Raw genomic sequence first — 6,000 nt, forward strand, 5'->3', positions numbered from 1 at the left:
GTCTACATTTTTGTTTCAGTTCCTCTGCCACAGACACACAATCACCTTATTGTTTGATAAAAACTAGAATTATTACGATTACTGCCATCAATAAGAAAAAGTAGGAGAATTGTATAAGTATCTGAGCAGGAGGGTACCGAGAGAAACTTAACCCCCGTTTTCCCGGACGGGAAAAGGGGAGCTAAGTCATCCCCAAAGCCCGACTCACGAGTTGGGGAACAAGAACCAAAGACCTCCCGCTTTCCTAGAGAGGAGCACACCCCCTACACACACACACACACACACACACACACACACACACACACACCCCAAAAGGGCAGCGCAGGCCCGGAAGGCAGATGTTGACGCACTTCCGGCTTTTGTGACACTCTGGGTTCTGGCGAGCGGAGCGCCTGGGTCCAAGTCCACTGTCCTTTGGTCCCCAGAGTCACCTCCCTTTTCTATCCCAGCACCCCAGGCTTCTCCGGGGTTCACGGTGAGACGGGGGTCCAGCCGGGGAGGATGGGCGGGCACGCAGGTGGATGTGTACGGCCGTGTTCCGCGATCCCCCTCGCCACGACAGTCCCCAGACGGGGTGGAGGGTCCGTGTCCCTGTCCTTCGTCCCAGCCTTGGCAGTAGGAAGCGCCGTCTCCCTGCAGATACAGCCTTGGATCCCTGGTTTCTGGACTGGGATGAGATACCTCTGGGACCGGGAGGAGGTAGCCTGCGTGCCCCACCTACAACGCCTCGTCCTCGGTTTTCACCCCAGATGACCCTAGTCTAATTTCTGTGCTCCCCGATCATCCCCCTTTGCTTTCCTTCTGGTGAAAGCTTGTATCCTGGGTTCCTAGGGACCTCAAGGTGTAAAATGAGAAAGACCCTAGAGGCTACCAAGCTCCACGGTTTTGTTTTTGATTTTTTTAGTGAAGAAGTTTAAGACTCATAAGTGTTTGCAGATCATCCGCTCACCCCCAAATTCACCACCATTAATGGCAGTGATTAAAGAATGTTTGAAGCTTAGTGAATAAAGTGAGTTGAATGCAGGAGGAAAAGCTTACGTGCACTTCACCCTCTTCTTTTCAGTTTCCGAGCTTCCTGAGAGCTTTTTTACAGGAGTAATTTGAGACACCAGGTGAATTTTTCAGTTGTGGGAGCCAACTGTGCTTGACTCAGAGGGCTGAGTAGTGAGGGGCGTCTGCCGCGGTGCGGCGGCAAGAGCAGATCGCTGGGCCACTTGCCCATTGGTCACTGGCACCCTCTCTGCCACCGATTAGCAGGATGCTCTTAGACAAAACGCTAAGTCTCAAATTTATCCTAAGTAAGGTAAACTAGACTGCATATCTCAGAGGGCCCTTCCAACTTGGACCTTCATTGATAGAGGGAAATTAACTGAAAAATGCAGCTAGGCCAAACTTAATGCCCCATCTCCATTTCCTGAAGTGCCACCAGTATACACAAAGATGCTGTCATTATTGAGAGAGGCTGTTAAGTGGCAGAGGACCAAAGAAAACACTTATACAGGACTGTGTTACACAGATCATTTGCAATCAATAAATAAGTTGTGGAGAATACCTTGTAAGCAGATCAATGAAACCTCCTTACTATTTGCTGGAGAAATAGGTTGGTTACATAGTGTAATAGGAGACATAGGTAACTTACCCATGGGCACATTATTTACTTATGTATTTTAAACCTGTGCTGCTATAGTATTCCTCCCATCTTACTCAGATGCTTCATAAGTAACCTGACGGTTGCAATAGAGTAGCATCTCTTAATTTCTAAATGACATGCCCTTCCAAGTATTGAAATACCCGGCCTATAATGAATTTGTTGAACTTTCTCCAAATGGGCAAAAAATGTTGACATTGCATTCATTCAAACAAATGTTTTTTAAAATATCTCCTGGTTGAGACGAACTATGTCATGTGACTTAAGGGCCACAGAGTAAAAGACAGTCTTTATTCTTGAGGAGTAGTCTAGTTGAAATAAGGCATGAAAGCATTAAAAATTAAATTTCAGGGTAAGAACTATCAAAATATTGCATACCAAACTGGAGACCGCTAGTGAGCTTAAGGTCAAGTGATGATTGAGTGCTGGAATCATTCAAGAAATGCAAAATAAAACCCAGTCTTCCTGCTGCTACTTGCCTAGAACATGAGCAGGAAAACACTCCAGAAGCGCCTGTCCATGTCCTGACCTCAGCCCCGTGTCTTTGAGTTTCACTGCCTTGGAGTCACTTCATTTTGATTCATACTGCCAGTGGTAGGGAAGGCCTCTAGGAACGTGTTATTCCCCATACCCCACCTTTAAATCTTTGATGAGATGTCAAAAACCAAGATTCCTTTTCCTTGATCTTAAAATACCTGAGAAAGAATGAGATTTTCAGACAATATATCACTAAAAATGAAGGGAAATGAGCAAAGAAAATAAAATAGTTGGAAGATGAAAATAAGAACGGCAACACAAATGATGACAGAATATAAATGCTATAAGATGGCTATCAGGAAAGCTTAAATGGGTTTCAGTGTTTTTAAAAAACAAATACAAGTCTTAATTGTTTTCCCCTGTGCCCCAATGGATGGTCTTGTACACCGTACTTTGGTGATCACTTTTTAAGAGTATCTAGATGGCAGTGTAGCGGCATAGTTAGGACCCTGGACTTCAGACTTGGGTTTGAGTACTGGATCCACTACACTATGTTGTTAGATACATTATTTAATCTTTCTCAGCTTTTAAAATAGGAATAATAATTGTGTACTTCATTAGGCTTCCATGAGACTTAAATGAGCTGTGTATGCAATGTACCGAATCTGCCTGGGACACAGCTAACATGAATGGCAGTTACTCAGCATTTACTATGTCACATCATTGGATTTAGTGACTTATCTTCATGGATGAGGTATAAGCAGCATAGCAACACCGTGTTAACCTTTTAATACTGCTATTAAATTTTTCCACCCTGCAGGACAGCAAAAACTGATCTCATAAAACATCTAGGACAAAAAGGAAAGTCCTGCAGACAGACCCTGTTTGGATCAAGTGAGCCAGTTCTTTGAACCTAAACAAAGACTGCTGAATCAGGCAGTGCTACCGATTTGTCTCCCCGGGCTACCCAGGAGATGGAAGGCGCAGTGATAGTGAAAGCGGAGGAGGAAGAGGAAGAAGATGAGGAAGACCGTTTTCAAACAGAAAGAAATAGCCTAGAGTTATCACCCCAATTTCTCAGTCGTTCCACAACTATGAATGAGAGAGCCTTAATATCATCATATTTAGTGGCGTATCGAGTGGCAAAAGAGAAAATGGCTCACACGGCTGCTGAAAAAATTATTCTCCCAGCATGTATGGATATGGTACGTACCATCTTTGATGATAAATCAGCTGATAAATTAAGAACTATACCTCTTAGTGATAATACAATATCTCGTCGAATCTGTACTATTGCAAAACATTTAGAAGCAATGCTTATGACACGACTACACTCTGGTATAGATTTTGCAATCCAACTTGATGAGAGCACTGATATTGCAAGTTGTCCCACACTCTTGGTATGTGTCAGGTATGTGTGGCAAGATGATTTTATAGAAGATCTGTTGTGTTGTTTAAATTTAAATTCACATATAACTGGATTGGATTTATTCACTGAATTAGAAAAGTGCATTGTTGGTCAACATAAATTAAGCTGGAAAAATTGTAAAGGAATTTCAAGTGATGGAGCAGCAAATATGACTGGGAAACATAGCAGAGTTATTGAAAAATTGTTAGAAGCCACCCATAACAACTGTCTTTGGAATCATTGTTTTATTCACCGAGAAGCTTTGGTATCCAAAGAAATTCCACCGAGCCTAATGGATGTATTGAAACATGCAGTGAAAATTGTTAATTTTATTAAAGGAAGCTCATCGAATAGCCGACTTCTTGAAATATTGTGTTCAGAGATTGGAGTGAGCCATACCCACTTATTGTTTCATACAGAAGTTCGTTGGTTGTCTCAAGGAAAAGTATTGAGCAGAGTATACAAACTCAGGAATGAGATTTACATTTTTCTCATTGAAAAGCAATCGCATTTGGCAAATATTTTTGAAGATGACATTTGGGTAACAAAATTGGCGTATTTAAGTGACATTTTTGGCATTTTAAATGAATTAAATTCGAAGCTACAAGGGAAAAACAATGATATATTTCAATATCTTGAACACGTTCAAGGATTCCAAAAGGCATTATTGTTATGGCAGGTAAGACTTAAAAGTAATCGCCCCAGCTACTACATGTTCCCAACGCTGTTGCAACACATTGAAGAGAACGTTATTCATGAAGACTGCTTAAGAGAAATAAAATTAGAGATATTAGTACATCTCACTTCTTTGTCTCAAACCTTCAATCGTTACTTTCCAGAAGAGAAATTTGCATTGTTAAAGGAAGCTGTTTGGATGAAAGATCTATTTGCTTATCAAACCCCAGAATCAATAATTGAGTTACACTTGGTGCCTGAAGAAGAGAATGAATTACTGCAGCTCAGTTCGTCATTCACACTGAGGAATTATTACAGGACATTAAGTTTATCAGCATTTTGGATTAAGATGAAAGATGAATTTCCACTGCTAAGTAGAAAGAGTATATCGCTATCATTACCATTCACATCTACCTATTTGTGTGAACTAGGATTTTCGATCTTGACACGATTGAAAACAAAAGAAATCAGCTCAACAGTGCACCTGACATGCGTGTTGCCTTATCTTCATGTGTGCCTGACTGGAACGAACTCATGAACAGACAAGCACACCCATCACATTAATCGTAACAATTGTTAGGAAATTTCGTTTTTGTACGTTCTTACGCACTTTTTGTATATAAATATTAATAAAATTATGGTTGGGATTTACTAGGTTTCATTTTCTTGTATAGTAAGTATTGTCTCGTGAAACTTGTTTGTCACATGAATACGTGTGTATGTGTATGCAGAGTAATGATGTAAAATATATTTCTATGAATTGCTGTCAATTTGGAAAAATGGTGCTCTCAACACTCTTAGTTTTATACTCAAATCTGTCGCCTTGTCCACTGCTGCTGCCTTGCTTCTTTCAGGCAGAGCCCCATTCAGATTCAGTTTCTCACCATTTATGTGCCTATGTGCTCTTCCTTGTCTGTTTTCTTTTCTTTTGTTTGTTTTTTGCCACACCACGCGGCTTGGGGGATCTTAGTTCCCCGACCTGGGATCGAACCCAGGTCCCCTGCAGTGGAAGCACGGAGTTCTAACCATGGGACCACCAGGGAATTTCTGTCTGTTCTAATTCCAGGAAGTGAATCTTGATGCTGATCATGGTCTAACACCATCCTCGTCCCTGGGTTTATTTATGCATGGGCACGTGTTATAATTCTAGCGAAGGATATATGTGGGGCAGTCTATCAGGATATCTTTGTGAAGGTTTCCCTTGCTCTCAAGAAAGGACACAAGAGAAGGTAGTGACGATAGTGCTATAGCTTTTGTATCTCCCCAAATCCCTCCTAAAAAACACGCAGAGCACCATATGATCCCGCAATCCCACTCCTGGGCATGTATCTGGAGAAAACTCTAATTCAAAACTATACGTGTACCCCAATGTTCACAGCAGCACTATTTACAATAGCCAAGACATGGAAGCAACCCAGTGTCCATCGACAGATGAATGGATAAAGAAGGTGTGGTAGTTACAGTCACTGGAATGATTACCCATAAAAAAGAATGAAATTATGCCATTTGCAGCAACATGGAGGGACCTAGAGATTACCGTATTAAGTGGAGTAAACCAAAGACAAGTATCATATGATATCACGTATATGTAGAATCTTAAAAAATGATATAAATGAACTTATTTACAAAACAGAAATAGACTCACAGACACAAAAACAAACTTACCAAAAGGGGATGGTGGTGGGGGCAGGGGAGAGATAAATCAAAAGTTTCAGATTAACAGATACAGACTACTATGTATAAAATAGGTAAACAACAAGGACCTACTGTATCGCACAGGCAACTATACTCA

The sequence above is a fragment of the Phocoena sinus genome, chromosome 15 (assembly GCF_008692025.1).
Source record: "Phocoena sinus isolate mPhoSin1 chromosome 15, mPhoSin1.pri, whole genome shotgun sequence".
Lineage (NCBI taxonomy): Eukaryota > Metazoa > Chordata > Mammalia > Artiodactyla > Phocoenidae > Phocoena > Phocoena sinus.